Raw genomic sequence first — 18,113 nt, 5'->3', positions numbered from 1 at the left:
CCCGCCCACAGTCCACTTTTTTTAAAGTGCTCTTGTCCCCGCATGCAGAAGCGAACACATATATAAGTCCCGCCCAAATATGAAAACGGTGTTTAACCACTTCCCTACCGAGTCATAGTAAAATGACGTCAGTGGGAACCTTTCGTCCTTCAGACTGGACGTCATATGACCTTCTTTGCTTCCCCGGCCGCTAGGGGGCATGCGCGTGCCCCGCCGCATTGCTCGGGACCCGGTGCATGTGCCCGGCGGCCGCGATGTCCGCCGGGCACCCGCAATTGCCAGCAATCACAGCAGGACCATGGATCTGTGTGTGTAAATACACAGATCCATGTCCTGTCAGTGGTGAGGAGACCGATGTGTGTTCCCAGTAGAGGAACACACATCGATCTCCTCCCCTTGTGAGTCCCCCTCCCCCTACAGTTAGAACAAACTTTAGGGAACATATTTAACCCCTTTAGCGCCCCCTAGTGTTAACCCTTTCCCTGCCAGTCACATTTACACAGTAATCAGTGCAGTTTTATAGCACTAATCGCTGTGTAAATGTGAATGGTCCCAAAAATGTGTCAAAAGTGTCCGATATGTCCGCCGCAATGTCACGGTCACAATAAAAATCGCAGATCGCCGCCATTACTAGTAAAAAAATAAAAATAAAAAAAATGCCATTATTCTATTCTCTATTTTGTAGACGCTAGAACTTTGTGCAAACCGATCAAATACACTTACTGCGATTATTTTTTACCAAGAATACGTATCGGTCTAAACTGAGGGAAAAAAAAGTTTTTTTTGAAAAAAAATATGATATTTATTAAATCAAAAAGTAAAAGATATTGGGCTAGATTCAGAAAGATCTTCCTATCTTTAGGCGGGCGTAGCGTATCTCAGATACACTACGCCGTCGTAACTTAGAGCGGCAGGTCCTGTATTCAGAAAGAACTTGCGCTCTAAGTTACGGCGGCGTAGTGTAAATGGGCCGGCGTAAGCCCGCCTAATTCAAAATGAGCCTTTACCCCACGTAATTGACAGTCCTAACGAACGTCAACTACGTGGGGTCGTCCGTGAACGTATCCCAGTGCGTATGCTCGAAATCACATCGCAAATAGTCAATGCTTATGACTTACGCAAATGACGTAAATGACGGAAAATTCTACACTGTCCCGACGTCCATACATTGGCTACGCCTCATATAGCAGGGGTAACTTTACGCCGGAAAAAGCCTTATGTATTCTACGCGGAAATCAATGGAAGCGCCACCTAGCGGCCAGCGTAAATATGCACCTCAAGATACGACGGCGTAGGAGACTTACGCCGCTCGTATCTTGGCAACCGTGAGCACAACCGCGCAATTGTCATTCAAAGTGCAACAGCGCTGAAAACTAAAAATTGGTCCGGGCAGGAAGGGGGTGAAAATGCCCCGTATAGAAGTGGTTAAAGCCTAAGTGCAGCCAAAATAAAAATAAAACAACAAAAACAGAAAAGTCATCACAAGGGACATAACTTATAGTTGGTAGCATGTGTCCCTTTTGCTGATGCCTTTTCTGTTAGGTGAAATCCTCCTCTATCCATGACTCCCACCGTTGTAATCTTCTGGTGTGGTGGGGGTTAATAAATAATAGAACTAAAGGGTTGTCACAGGCTCTCCAACTATACCTATCCTTTCTGCCCAGCTCCTCTATTCATAGAAGTTATACTACAGCTTCTATGAATGGAAAGAGATTAATGAATAGATGGATGGACAATAAATAAAAGGTCCACCACCTCCATTTACCGAAGTGGTGGTGGCATCAGAGGAGGAAAATTTCACATAAAAGATGAAGCACAAGGGACACATCCTACTGACTGTAAATGATATCCCTTGTGCTGATTTTTCTGTTTTAAATTTGTATTGCACTTTACCTGTACATTTTCATGAAAACAGGGACAGGTATCCGTGCTTATCTGCTAGTGTCTGATGGCCCAGCAAGCTACCTTTTGGCATAAGAAAATCTGACTTTTGGTATTTAGATTTAAGTAACTGTAAATTCTCTTTCCAATGAATGACAGAAAAAAAATGTTCAAAGAAAGTACCACTTGATAATCCAGGCCTAATGCCTAAAAACTTTGTTTTTTAAAAATGTCATTTTAAATGATAGTGTGTGGGCTTCATATAATTTCTCAGGTTCTGAAAAACGAAAAAAAAATTTTCCAACATGCTGCATTTTTTAACTTCGTTTTAAACAATGTCGTTTTTCGGGTTGTAAAAAATTACCGTGTGGGGGCTATAAACGATGTTAAAAACCTGCGCATGCTCAGAAGCAAGTTATGAGACGGGAGCGCTCGTTCTGGTAAAACTACCATTCATAATGGAGATAGCACATTCATCACGCTGTAACAGACAAAAAAACGCGAATCGTCTTTTACTAACACGGAATCAGCTAAAGCAGCCCAAAGGCGAATGGAACTTCCCCTTTATAGTGCCGTCGTACGTGTTGTACGTCACCGCGCTTTGCTAGATCATTTTTTAAAAACGATGGTGTGTGGGCAATGTCGTTTTAATGATGAAGTTGGAAAATCTTCGTTTTTTCTACATGCTGAAAAACTTTGTTTTTTTTTTCATGCCGAAAAATGATCGTGTGTACGCGGCATAAGGCTTTACAGGAAATTTAAAACTCCACTACTGATAACAAGTATTAAGATGTTGAAGTCTAGCCAGAATAACAGTGTTTTGGAAAATTGGACCTTATGCCTAACTCGCATAAATTGTGTTTGCTTTAATCGTAACCTATTTTCATCAAACGACTTCCTTTCAAATTACAGATCCACTGTTTAACATGAACATTCTAGCCCAATCATTATAGCAAAATGATATTGGTTTAGGCAGCAAAAATAGCACAGTCATTTTTAGACAGCGCGTGTCACCTAGATACTGCTGGTATATATCGTGCGAAAGGCTGTTTACCAGATTACACAGCAATCATGCTTTGTTCTCATTTAAATAAGTGAATGACAATTAGAACACATGGTTATTTACCATGTTAGTATACAAGACAGCTTTAAAAAGAATAATGACAGTCCAAGTTCACACTGCTGAGCTGTGGCAAGGATTGTTAGTGTGTGCTTTAGAATAACACATGAAAACTCATTAGTGCACTGGGGTTCTGTTCATTCTTAATAGCACCCCAGTCCACCTTGCCACTGCATGTGTGTTACACCACATCATAATGCTTGGCAACAGTGGCGGCCTGTAATGCAAGGCGCCCGCACTATCAATGCGTCCGGCCCCCTAATCTACATGCGGAGCGCCGGACGAATAGATTCCAATGAGTTTTTTTTTTTTTTTTTTAAAAGCACGTAAATGGCTCCAAAAAAAGGTGGGCTCTGGGCGTCCTGAGCACTAAGCTCAACCATTTGTGTGACATTAGCGAATCAATATTCGCTATTGTCACTCTAATTCTCCTTCTGGCCAATCAGGAAGCGGGTCCTGAGACCCATTTTTCGATTGCCTGAAAGAAGAAGCAAGCCCATTGGCCTAGGAGGCGGGGGGAGGAGGTGGATGGGGACGGTATGGCAGTGGGCTCCTGCTGCTCTGTCATTGGAGGATGTGTACAGCATGGCCAAGAGTCTGGGCTCGGAGCTGCAGAGCCTTACCGAGCAGTATGGCCCTGAGTCTGTGTCTGGGGATGGTCCCGCAAGGGGTTTGGGTGCTGGAGCTGCTGGAGAGTTTCACGACCACCGGGAGAGAGCATAGTTGTACAGAGGAGGAGCTGCTGATCAGAGCCATGCAGCGTGTGGACAGAGGGGAGCGACAGTCCCTGGGGTGTATATTGAGCCTGACCTGTACAATCCCGGGGGGGACTAAAAGACCACATTGTGCATCCACAGGCACTGCATGACCTCTCTAGATATGGCACTGCAGTAGGCAGGCGTGCAGGGTGTGGGTGCATTGCTTGCCGCCCCCCCCCAAAAAACGATAGACCACCAGCTACCAAAAACCGTGCATGCATTTTTTATGTGTATTTGGTGCATTAGGCAGAAAAAAAAAGCTTGTTAAAGAGGAACACCACTCTGGAATTATTATTTTTAAAGTCAGATGCTCCACATACTGTGGCTGCTGCACTCACCAGTCCGGGGACCAAGCGCTGTCCTCACCCGGGCCTGTTCTTCTTTGGTCATGGGGTTCCCAGCACCCCCATCTTGTGTAGGAAAGTGGGAAGCCTGCTGTGACTTCCTGATGCCAGCTTTCCACAGCACATATGCAAGTAGCACTGTACTTTCTCGATAGACCTGCAGCCCCCTGGGACCTTTTGCATTTGCTGAGAGAGCAGGACTCTTTGGTTCCCGCTGCTGTGAGTCAAAACCCGGTACGGGGGGGGCGAGATGCACTGTCTGTGTCCATGGATGCAGGCAGCGCGTCTCGGGATTGAGCTCGCACAAGTGCACCCATAGAAAGAGGCTTGCTATGGAGGCGATCGTAGAAGAGGAAGAGCCAGGAGCACCCTTTACAATCACTGTAATACTTTATGTGTAGAATCAAGTTATGCTGGCCTTCAGAACCTTTATTTTTCCTTGTTTATCTGCTATTTGATCCAAATACTGTACACATTATTTTGGTTGTAGTAATGTGAAGAAAAAAAAGATGTACCGTATTTATCGGCGTATATCGCGCACTTTTTTGCCCTGAAAAACAGGGCAAATACGTGGGTGCGCGATATACGCCGATACCCGCGCTTTGTTCAAACCACTGCGCCGACATATACCAAGCGCAGTACACTCGGGTATAGTCGGGCAGGCTCGGCTCCTTTCACGGTCACGTCGTGTGCGTCCTGTACATCGTTTACGCGAGAGGAGCCTAGCCCGCCCGACTATACACGAGTGTACTCCGCTCGGTATATGTCGGCGCAGTGGTTCGAACAGAGCGCGGGAAGCGGGGATCAAGCGGGGATGGCCGCAGAAGGACGCCGGACGAGGCCGCCAATGGACGCGCTGGACGATTGGCAGGACGCGATGGACGACGGGCAAGACACCGACGAGGGGCATCCAAACTGTAAGTTTTTTTTTTTTTTGCAGGAATCTTCCTTTAAATTCGGGGGTGGGCACTATACGCCGGGCGCGTTATAGCCCGATAAATACGGTATATGTTATTTTATTAAAAAGGTAAAAAAGTGAGTCTACAAAAGTTTTTTTATGCAGATTAGGGAATGGATATTGTTCAGCCACATGAGTTCCCAGGCTTTTTCTCTCTAAATCCCCAGAGTCCCAAAGCATTTTCTTTTTTTTTTTTCTTTTGGCAATGTCTCTTTGTATTTTTCCCCTACTATATTATACATCTTTTTTGTGACAGAAAGAAGATGAATTTCAGGCATGGTAGATTTTGCATAGCTACATTGGTCCAGCTTGGACCAAGCTTACCAATATAATGTAGTTAGGTGCTTAGCCGACAGAGAGAGCAACTACAGACACTGTACTGCATCGAAGTTGTCCTCAATGCTGAGAAATACAGGCAGATACTTATAAATACCATCAGGGAGGCATGTGATTGCCCCCAATTTATTCCGCAGCAGGGCAATAACCCCAAACATACAGCCAATATCATTAAGAACTATTTATCAAACAAGTCTGTTGAATAAAATGAAAAAATAATGTAAAAATGTAAAATAAAAAAGTGGTAAAGCTAAAAATTAATGTATGCATTATGTTTAAGAGAGCAGCATTCTTCTTTCAACGCTATATTGCATTGCTTTCTTTGTGTGAAATACCTGGTGACCCTGCCAGTCCTGCTTTCCTATTTCGCAACTGTCCTCGCTAGGCAGAGGAGCACATCTAGCCCAGTGTGGTCAGTTTCTGGCTGTGCTGGAAGCACAACCTGCCTGTAATCCAATGGTCAGACTTGTGCTTACATGTCCTCCTGCACACTGGGAAGATCAATGTACTGCTGTGTCTCTGCCTCCTGACACACACCCCTGCAGTCTCCTGCAGTCTCCACCCCACCTCTCCAAGCATGTTATGCAGCTGAGAACAAAGGTTATGTGATCATTTAAAAGAAGAAAAAAGTATATATATATATATATATATATATATATATATATATATATATATATATATATATATATATATATAGCGCCTGTGTACTTTCAGTCCAGGTGCTATTCTAAATTTAGAAGGGGATGAGAGAGTTAGTTATCTCTCATCCAGGTGATTTGCACAAATTAGGCCTGTTCCAGCTGGGTTGTACTGTCGGTTCATTCTGTGCTCCTGGGGTGCCTTTCCACCCCGGGGCGGCAGGTGGTGGCAGTGGAGTTCAGGTTGGAGTGCCTCTTGCCAGCAGTCAATCAGGAGGGGTTTTCCCTCGCGGGGCATGCTTGGGGAGGGTACTTCTTGAGCAGACGCCATTAGGAGGGGTTCTTGTTCCGGGTGTGGCACCTACCTTCAGGGTGACCACATATCACGGGCCCTGGCGATATGTCCTACCTGGCCGGGGCGCACGTGCTACGCGGAGTTCTTGGTTCTGGGACAACTGAAGCTATGGCTGGGTCCCAGTGGTCTACTGGGTCCCCAAGTTCTGAGAAAAGATCCCAAGCGAGATAGCTGTTCGGTGAGGAGTCAGCCTGAGGAGAGCCAAGAGAGGCAGGCAATCCAACAGGGCCTCGACAATCCATCGGGGATCGGGGGGATCGGACACTGAGAGGTTGTATGTCAGCAACCTGTCAGTCGGTGGCCCAAAACAAGAAAACTACCTGAGGGAGATTCAGGCATCTATATTACTGAGCAAGATTCAGTTCACTATCTACATTTTAGAGAAGGGCCTGTGGCAGAGGTTCCACTCTGATTTTCATTTCTACCAAGTCTGTGGCAGAGACTTGTTTCTCCTCAAGGTTCCGAGTGATACCCTGGCTGTCAGGTCGGTGTGAGAGGCCTGTCCAGGTACACTATACCCACTCCGGCTGGAGTGGCGACGAAGTTAAAGTATCGTTGGAAGCAGGATTGTTTCCGTTGCTGTTAGGCCTGAATCTGCAATTCTCCTCCTCAACCATCTTTTATCTAACTACCTCAAGTTTACTGTTTGCCGTGTTGGACAAGAATAAAAGCACAAGAAAGACACCTGCTGTTTGGACATTCCATCATTGCTGCTCTCATCTATCTACCCCTAGACACTCATAGAGGTAACGCGCCATCCCAAAATCTAACCAGCGGCTCCTCCGGGGGTGTGCGCTACATATATATATAAAAATATATATATATATATATATATATATATATATATATATATATATATATAAATAAAATAACAGTTTTTGCTTGCATTTCTATTTTAAACTGAATGGGTTGTTTTACAAGGAAAGAGTTCACATATATTTTAATAGGAACACAGACAGCAATAAAACCGCAATAAACAGAAGATGGCCAGCACTACATTTTACAGCTTGTCATATTTGCTGAAAACCCATGTGAATCAGATACAGGTGGTGTATTGGTAATTTTGTATATGAGTCATATGGATCTCCAGTAAATATTACAAGCCGAAATCTGGAGTGCTAGCCAACTTCTATTTATTGGATTTTTTTATTGCTGTCTGTGTTCCTACTAAAGTATATGTGAACCCTTACCTGGTAAAACCCATTCAGCTTAAAACAGAAATGCAAAGGAAACATTTGTGTGTGTTTAACAACTTCAGCTCCAGAAGGTTTTACCTCCTTCATGACAAGGCCATTTTTTGCTATTTAGCACTGCGCTGCCCTAATTGGTAATTGTGAAGTCATGAAACACTGTATTCAAATGAAATATATATACTTCATTGATATGCACAAGGTTGGTAGACTCCTGTTCTGACCCCGCAGACCCCTCTTTCCCTCCCTCCCCCCCCCCCTCCTTTTTTTCTTTTTATTTTTTTTCTTTCTCCTTTCCCTTTTTTTTACTTCCTTTTTCTATTTCCCTCACATCCTTTTCTACTCACCCAAGACCGATTTTCTTTCTTTTTTTTCCTTAAGCACCCATCTTTACCTAACTAATTAGATGTATAAGGATAGTCATGAAGTAACTTAGTAAATTTGTAGCCACGCGCTACTCAGGAAGACTTAGAAGAAGCAAAGTATGCTATAGATCCTAGGGCCAGTAGCACTTAGCCACAATTCCTGGACTGTTATTAGTTTTTAGTATAGACAGGTTTAACACCTCTATGCTCCTGATTATCATTTTGTTTAATTCTTATGCCATAAGTGGAGGGAAAGGCTAATTATAGGGCCACCTCTATCGAATTTACTTACGTTATTATTTGTAAACAGACTAGATACGGAAATACTTCCTGTTCAATACCATTTAATTTTATTATTACTGTTCCCAAATGTACACTTGTCTTGAATACTGTTCAATAAAGATATATTGACAAGGAAATATATATACTTTTTTTCCACACAAATAGAGCTTTCTTTGGTGGTATTTTATCACCACTGGGTTCAGTAGTGTATTTAGGTTTTGTGCTGCCGCTCTAGGCCTGACTAAACTTGTGCACCCTCTAATTTAAATATGACCCACCCCTTCCTGTCAATGCCACCTCCCCTTTCTGTTTAAGACCCGCCCTGAAATTTTTGGAGTGGGGACATTAGTTGTTAGGGCCTGGGGGGGGGGGGGGCATTGGATTCCCTTAATTTGCATAGATTTCCTCTCACTTCCTGTTTGTCCATGGGGTAGGCAGTGAAGGGAAATCTCTGCAATGGGACAGGAATGGTAAAAAATAAACTGACAGGGGCTAGTACCCCCCGTTACTCTATCCAGAATGGAAAAAAAAAAGTGTTGCCTATAGTTTTACTTTAAGCACACATTTCTGATAATTTTATGGAGAGGATTTAGAAGATATAACCATGCCAATGGTGCAGCAGAAAACATATAGCCCAGTGAGGAAGGTTTGTGGTCCAGGATGATAGGACAGTCAAAATTAGAAGCAGCTTGCGTTACACTAACAGTGTAACGCAAGCCGGCCGGGACTCTTTCCGTGCTGCCCCCCTGCAAAGTGCTACCCTAGGTCTGAGCCTTGTTGGCCTAGGCCAGATTACAGCGTTGACTGGGTTTTATATGTTATATACGGTAATCGAAAAAAAGACTGAAAATTTTGAAAACAAAAAACAATATTTTTTACTTTCTGCTACAAAACAATACAAAAAATCAAATTTCTTCATATATTTAGGCCGAAATATATTCTGCTACATGTCTTTGGTAAAAAAAAGAATCCCCATAAGTGTATATTGATTGGTTTGTGTGAAAGTTATAGAATCTCCAAACTATTGAATACATACTGGAATTTTTTTTTTTTTTATTATAGTAATGGCAACAACTTATAGTATGACTATGATAGTGTGGCGGCTAATTTAACACTAAATAACGCTGAGTGGAAACTGACTAAAGGAAATGACATCACCAGTGACACTAATACAGTGATCAGTGATAATACTTTACACTGTCACTGTACTAATGGCACTGGCTTAGAAGGGGTTAACATCTCGGGATAATTGTGGTTAAGTGTGTATCTAGCAAGTGTTTTATTATGTGCTGCTTTTTACTAAAAGTCTATTTGTTCCTTTTCTCTGCTTTGCAGGGACAAGAAACAAAGGGCCAGATTCACGTAGCCCGGGCGCAGCGTAACGTAACCGATTTAGGTTACACCGCCGCAAATTTTCTGTCTAAGTGCCCGATCCACAAAGCACTTACCTGGAAATTTGCGGCGGTGTATCCTAAATCCGTCCGGCGCAAGGCGGGCCAATTCAAATGGGGCTGGTACCATTTAAATTAGGCGCGCTCCCGCGCCGGACGTACTGCGCATGCTCCCGACGCAAATTTCCCGACGTGCTTTGCGCGAAATTACGACGTGCCAACGTTTTGTGAATCGCGACGTGAAAAAAGAACTTGCGCCGGGAAAATTTTTTTGTTTTTTAAAAGTTCAAAAGCGACGCAGGAAAGACGGGTATACTTTTACATGGTGTAGTAATTTTACACTTTGTAAAAGGTGCCCTATCTTTGCGACGGCAAACTAACACTTGCGGCGACGTAACGACGGGAAAAAGTTTTGTGGATCGCCGTAATTGCTAATTTGCATACCCGACGCTGGTTTACGACGTGAACTCCCCCCAGCGGCGGCCGCGGTACTGCATCCTAAGATCCGACAGTGTAAAACTATTACACCTGTCGGATCTTAGGGATATCTATGCGTAACTGATTCTATGAATCAGTCGCATAGATAGAAACAGAGATACGACGGCGTATCAGCAGATACGCCGTCGTATCCCTTTTGTGAATCTGGCCCAAAGAGACTGTTCCCTCTGTACAGATCCCTCTGTTGTTTGTCAACACAGGGCTCTGGGTTAAGAGTGGACACAGCCGATCAGCAGGTCCTGGCCATGAATCATTGCAGTTGGTGAGGGGGTGGGACGCCCTGAACCCGGAAGAAGGCAGAGACATACAGGTACATTGTCGTGCCTGTAGGAGCCACCCGTCCACAGTACAATGCGGGCAGGCAGGACTAAAGTGGTTAAACAGCATCACCGGTCGCTGTGCAACTACTACTAACAACAACAACAACAAAAATGCAATAAAAACCTGGCAGAGGCTCTAACCTTTCACCACTATCCAACACTAAATCATTTTTACCTGGAGCTTTGCATTAAAATACATAATTCCAGGAATTATTTGGATTGCATACTTACATTGGTCCAGATTGGTACAACATGAGTATGCATAACGCAGTGTCATTTCACATGAGCATGCTCTAAATTCATTCACCCCCCTCCTATAGTCATACCCTGTCACTATTTAAGATTGTCCCATATCTGAGTTATGCAAAGTCTGACCTGGATATGTACGCTGTCTTTTTTTTACATTATACAACCTGATATTGAACAAAAAAATCAGCTTTTACAGCCAACCTGTATCTTTTATATTTGTGACAATTTAGGGTGTAATGATTTGCAAAAGTCCTTTTCATGTGAACTTTCTTTTCTTTAAAATAACATTCTGCCCCGACAGGAACTACTACAACTCAGAAAGAACAGAAGGCAGCGGGTCAGCATTATACCAGCTAATTAGCATTTTCAGAAGAAGGTCAGAAGTGACAGTTATGGCAGGTTTGCTTTAAAGTAAGATGCTGAATAACTTCCAATTTCATAGAAATCTTACTTTTTAGAAGGTTTCATTTAAAACACTGTGCATGCATACACTGCTTCAAATGCATCACAAGCCCCCATAAAAAAAGTTTGGTGCTCTCCTGACAGTTTTGTAATTAACCAATCCAGTCTCAGTATAGTCCCAGTGTAATAGATGCTGCACCTTATACTGTATTGGCCAGAATCAGGTAGGGCAGCGTAACTTTGTGCGGGCGTAGCGTATGGTATTTACGCTACGCCGTCGCAAGTTAGAGAGGCAAGTGCTGTATTCACAAAGCACTTGCGTCCTAAGTTACGGCGGTGTAGCGTAAATGTGACGGCGTAAGCGCGCCTGATTCAAATGAGGAAGAGGTGGGCGTGTTTTAGGGAAACTAAGCATGACCCCACGTAAATGACGTTATCAACGAACAGCGCATGCGCCATCCGTGGACGTATCCCAGTGCGCATGCGTCGGATAGAATGTCTAAGATACGTCGAACACTGCCTATGACGTGAACGTAACTTACGCACAGCCCTATTCGCGTACGACTTACGCAAACGACGTAAAAAGATAGGCTTGTTCCAATGTCCATACCTTGCATGGGCTGCACCACCTAGGGAGCAGCTTTATCTTTACGCCGGCGTATCTCTTACATAAACGGCGTAACTAATTGCGACGGGCGCACGTACGTTCGTGAATCGGCGTATCTTGCTCATTTGCATATTCAACCCGGAAAACAACGGAAGCGCCACCTATCGGCCAGCGTAAATATGCACCCGCGTAGGAGACTTACGCCGCTCGTATCTTAGCCTAATTTAAGCGTATCTGGTTTCCAGAATACGCTTAAATTTACCACGGCGTAGATTCAGAGTTACGACGGTGTATCTACTGATACGCCGCCGTAACTCTCTCTGAATCTAGCTATATCATTTTAAAATAATCATCATTTTTTCTTTATTTTTTTATGGTTGAACTAGATGGACTTTTTTCAACCTAACTATGTAACTATATAAAGGCACTGCTGTCCCTGTTCTCTCCAGTACCCCTTCTCTAATTCTCTACTGATATGAATTAAAATTTTTCAAAAAATGTGTCATAGAATATTGCATATGTAGCACATATGATCTGATGTTCATTATTATCCCCCATTCCCACTGTAGATATCTGTAAACTGTTTGGCTTCTGTAGTATACTTCTATCTATGGGGGAAAAAAATCAAAGACTGCTAAAACACGATTCAATTGCTTCGTGCATTGCCAGCACCCTTGATTTCCTGAACCGGTACAGATTTTCCCAACACACCCACCTGGAGCGGTTACTCCCTTCCCTGCTAAAACACACCGTTGGCTGACATAACAGTCCCAACAATAATATTGGGATCCACCCGGATGTCTGATCGTCATCTTTCTCAGCCGCTCAGCGTTCCTCCCCAGCTGCTCCAAACCCCTCCTCCCCAACTCACTACTCCAACGAGCGCTAGGGGGACAGAGCCGAAAACTGTGACGGACAGTCCCTTATGTGAGCGCTCAGTTCTTGGGCTTAGAGCTGGCGAGGGACAGCTGTAGAATCAGACCGATGTTGCAGCACGGAGGTGAGTATGTAAGTTTGTGTTGCTTTTATTTATTTTTTCCCATATGCACAGTTCTCTTTAAAATGCTCATTTAGCCCTACGGAACTGGAAAAAGCATTTTCACTCCTCTGCTCCCCCAGCAACCAGTGCTCTCCTCTTCTCCTCTGCACTTCAGCAGTAAACTGTCCCATGGCATGGACCTTGGACTGTACTTGATGACATTAGAGGGAATGTGACCGCTGGAGCATGGGGGAGAAGAGGGTGCAGGGACCAGTTTAGCAGTGCGGAGAGACTCTGTGCGAGTGCAGAATTGGGTAAGTAAAAGTGCTTTTTTCAGTAAAGTGGAGGTTCACCCGAAAAGTAAATTTTTAACCTTAGATTGATTCTCATTTTGTCAAGGGGAATCGGGTAGTTTTTATAAAATCGAAGCAGTACTTACCGTTTTAGAGAGCGATCTTCTCCGCCGCTTCCAGGTATGGGCTGCGGGACTGGGCGTTCCTATTTGATTGACAGGCTTCCGACAGGCTTCTGACGGTCGCATACATTGCGTCACGATTTTCCGAAAGTAGTCGAACGTCGGTGCGCAGGCGCCGTATAGAGCCGCACCAACGTTTGGCTTCTTTTGGCTACTCGTGACGCGATGTATGCGACCGTCGGAAGCCTGTCGGAAGCCTGTCAATCAAATAGGAACGCCCAGTCCCGAAGACCATACCCGGAAGCGGCGGAGAAGATCTCTCTCTAAAACGGTAAGTACTGCTTCGATTTTTAAAAAACTACCCGATTCCCCTTGACAAAATGAGCATGAATCTAATGTTAAAAAAATAATTTGGGTGAACTCCCCCTTTAAGCCCTCTACACATGGCCCAGATTCTCGTCAGGAAAAAAACATTGTTTTTCCTGACGAGATTCCTGGCAAGATTCTCTTGCCGGCCGAGTGTACGGACACACCATGGCACGAACGCGGTGACATCATCGACGCTTGCATGCGCTTGTCACATTTGATGCCGTCGTCGCCATCTTACTTCAACCTACTTATGCCTTGGAAACTACCACGCATGCGTCAAAGTCATTTCGAGCATGCACGGGTTTCCATGGAGAGGTAAGTATACATACGCTCGGGTTTTTTGGCAGGAAAACACTGCCGAGAATTTCACAACGAGAAAATGGAGAGCAGGTTCTCTATTTTTCTCGTCTAGATTCTGGGCAGAAACCTCAAAGCCTCGTACACACGCATGGTTTACTCGGCGAGAAAGCTCTGCCAGCGGTTTTCTTGCCGAGAAAACCGTGCGTGTGTACGAGGCTTTAAAGCGGTGCTCCACCCAAAAGAGGGAAGCTCTGCTTTTTTACTTCCTCACACATTTGGCACCTTTCGGGGAGAGCAGGTACCTGTTTTTGACAGGTACCCATTCCCACTTCCGGGGGGACCTCTCCACAGAGAGGTCCCCCAGAAGTTTGGCTCACCTCCTTCTTCCCCCACCACCGGGCCATTAACAAAGTGCAGTGCACTTTGTACATGCACAGCAGGAAACCGGGCGTGAAGCTGCAAGGCTTGCCTGTCAGGTTCCCTTACAAGGAATGGCGGCGGCAGCACCCGAGAGCCGACTGAAAAATCAGCTGGGGCGCCGACGTTCCTGAAAAAGTCCTAATATAATATAATGCTGACTTTTAGTTATTTGGTGTGTGGGGGGGGGGGGGGCAGGAGCTCCAAGCAGTTACCTTGCAGCACGGGAGCTGTAAAGGAGGATTTTTTTTTTCTCCAGAAAAAGGCTTTAAAAACCAAAGAAAGAAGTACCTTTGAAGCTGCATTCCAAGATTAGCAAATATTATGTGATGGTGTGCGTTGTGTATTTTTTCCAGTTCTGTGCAGCAATCTAGCGCAGGAGTTTCCGATATTAAAGTGCGGTCACTGCTGCGCGCTATTTTTGTGCAGGGTGACTGGTCTTGTACCTACTCCCTCCTACAGGGTCCTTCTCACAGCTCTGCTCTCTGCACAGGCAGTGCCAATGTCACTGCTACTTTTACAAGCTAAATAACTGGGTGTTTGGTGCAAACCACGTGGATTCATGCCTATTGAGAAGAATATTTAAATGTGCTTGGAATTCAGCTTTAAAAATTATCTGCACTCAGTTTTTCTAGTATAGACCACCTTGTATCCTTAGTGACTTTAAAATCACGTGCAGATTTATTTGACTTTTTTTTGCAAAAGTAAATATATATATATATATATATGTACTAAACACATTTTTAAACCTTGCAACTGAAGGATAAACGTTAGCGAATACCTACAAAATGAATACATTGCACCTTTGTCACTATCTATCATGATAACCTTCCTGCCCCAGAAAATGAATTACTGGCATCTGTGGTCAGAAGGCAGCGAAGTTTAATTCCATTATTAAATCTCTACTCTTATTGCCAGAGAGCTATAAATAGCACATTATTATTTCATATCACAATACCTGAGAGTACAGCTAATGAGTCTGAAGAGGGGGTATTGCACATTGATGTCCGGAAAACAAAAGCCTTGACAAAGTGTACTTAGATTTCATAGTAAGACCCTGATTGTAATTAATATATATATATATATATATATATATATATATATATATATATATATATATATATATATATATATATATATATATATACAGTATATCTATAGATATATATCTCACTCTCTATCTATATATATATATATATATATACACACACATACATTATCTCACAAAAGTGAGTACACCCCTCACGTTTTTGAAAATATTTTATTATATCTTTTCATGTGACAACACTGAAGAAATTACACTTTGCTACAATGTAAAGTAGTGAGTTTGCAGCTTGTATAACGGTGTCAATTTGCTGTCCCCTCAAAATGGACATTTTCACTTAGGGGTGTACTCACTTTTGTTGCCAGCGGTTTAGACATTAATGGCTGCGTGTTGAGTTATTTTGAAGGGACAGCACATTTACACTGTTATACAAGCTGTACACTCACTGCTTTATATTGTAGCAACGTGTAATTTCTTCAGTGTTGTCACATGAAAAGATATAATAAAATATTTACAAAAATGTGAGGGGTGTACTGACTTTTGTGAGATACTGTATAAGTGCAAATATGCGCATTCACTATCCTACCCATCCTCGCGTTTTAGGAAGGAGTTTTTGATCAGGAATCTGAAATACATACATCAGGAGCGTTACCATAGGGTTGCCACCTGTACGGGATTCACCCGGACAGTCAAAGTTTTGAATCATGTGTCCACCTGAAACCTAGACACATTGGGCCATATTCTGAGTAACTCTCCGCCAGCTTCGCTTAGGGCACTTACACTCCGCTGTCCCAACTTACTGGAGCAGGTGTTGTATTCCCCAACCACTTGCTCCATAAGTTGGGACAGCGGAGTGTAAGTGTCCCGGCGTAGCCTGGCGGATCTCCAAGGGGGCGGCTTCTATTCAAATGAAGCGCGCCCCCGATACAAAAGAACTGGGCATGCGCCGGGCTGCAAAAAGCCCAGTGCGCATGCTCCAGTTCTCGGCGGAAAACGTCAATGACGCCGACGTGTGCGTCATTGACGTAAAGTCGTATTCAAGAACGACTTACGTAAACGACGTATCCGACGAAAAAAACACGACGGGGACCCGACGCCATCCGTAACATGGCCTACGCGAGACTTGCGGAAACTTACCCCTCATATAGCAGGGGTAAGTTTCCGCTTACGCAAACGACGTTAGCGACGGTTACGCGACGCGAACTCGTTCGTGAATCGGCGTAGAAGGATCATTTGCATACGCAAATGACTCCTTCACTTAAATGCCATCTAGCGGCGGCCGGCGTCATTGCATTTAAGATCCGCCAGTGTAAGTGACTTACAGATGGCGGATCTTAAGTGTATCTATGCAAAACTGATTCTGAGAATCAGGAGCATAGATACACGGGTCAAAAAAGGGAGTTACGATGGAGTATCCTGAGTTACTCCATCGTAACTTTACTCAGAATATGGCCCATTATTCAGACAGGAATGTGGCTCGCAACAGGGCTTGATAGGAGGGTGAGCTGGCTCTATGTGCACCGCATTACTATTCTCTTTGAAGTGCCCAAAGGTGTCCCAGGTCTGTTATAATCTTATAGTGTATACTAAAACAAAAAAAATACTGTGCGCTGCTAAAGTGTTTGGGTTTGGCTTGAAGAAAAAGTGGCAACCCTAGGATCGTGTGCAGGTACCTACATAGTTATGAGCATGGATGTCCGCTGAAATTTTTTCAGAGGGGGGCGCTTCGGCAGCGGCGATACACAGTCACATTTTACTCTTTCTTCGAACCTCTAGCGGGGGTTAAAAGTGCCCCCCCCCCGTTAAAATGTAAAAACACCCCACTGTGCCCCCTGCATCTTTCAATATCTCTTTGTCACTACTGTGTACTCCCTCTCCACAACTGCACCTCTGGACCCCTTTACATTACACAGCACCCCACAGCTCTGGCCCCCTTTACATTACACAGCACCCCACAGCTCTGGCCCCCTTTACATTACACAACACCCCACAGCTCTGGCCCCCTTTACATTACACAGCACCCTTCATTACTGGACTTATTTACATTACACAGCACCCTTTTCCCTTGATTGAAACACTACACTATATTGACAGTATATTTATTTCAGGTCAAAAAGAGGAACCTTTTGGAATGAGGGACAAATGGATTTGATTCCAGAAGAGGGACAGGCACTCTAAATAAGGGACAACTAGAGGGGAGGGGAGCGCTGCAGTCACCGCTTAAATCGGCCCTGCTCCTGGCACTCCCTGGCGATTCCAGGGGGGGGGGCAAACGACCCCCCTTGCCCTATGGAGCGGATGCAGCTGGCAAGATACATGTTGGATATCAGCAAATACAGCAATACAGCAGCTCAATAATAAGGTACAACTACAAAGAAATAACTCATAGCAGCCAATCACGGATCACAGGTAATACCATTGGTTCCTATGGGTTATACGGCACTCAGTCCATTGATTTTGCTCTTTGAACTACCTAGTTATACAAGAATATGGTGAAACGTGCCTATGAATGTACTATTAACTATACATACACTATACAGTACAGCTGGGAAATGCCAATTCCCCAATGCCTGTGTGCTTCCTAGAAATAGATCCTTCATGGAAAATCTACTGAACTGAGATGACCTGGATGGACTTGTGTCTTTTTTCAACCTGACTAACTATGTAACTATGTAACCTCCGTTGGCAGGACAAGAAAAGAACAGGTGCAGAAGATCACCAGTCTGCCACCACAAAACTTTATCTCAAATGACTTGTATTCTTCAGAAATGATAGAAATGTGATAATTGTGTGGAGCTCAGCAATGCATGTGTTCCCAAGTGACACCGTGCTGCTGGATTTAATTAGAAAATGGCACGGTGTCACTTTGTCACATGTCATGCGTCCTTTGACAG

At 44.1% G+C, this 18,113-nt stretch overlaps 1 protein-coding gene across 2 annotated transcripts in view; it reads right to left on the bottom strand.

The window, feature by feature from the left end:
* TMEM200A (transmembrane protein 200A) overlaps window positions 1-18,113 on the bottom strand; it is a 202,195-nt gene that overhangs the window by 181,309 nt on the left and 2,773 nt on the right. The gene's annotated exons all lie outside the window — the stretch shown is intronic.

The sequence above is a fragment of the Rana temporaria genome, chromosome 4 (assembly GCF_905171775.1).
Source record: "Rana temporaria chromosome 4, aRanTem1.1, whole genome shotgun sequence".
Lineage (NCBI taxonomy): Eukaryota > Metazoa > Chordata > Amphibia > Anura > Ranidae > Rana > Rana temporaria.
Note: the sequence above shows the minus strand (reverse complement) of the source record. Positions and strands in the feature narration are given on the sequence as shown.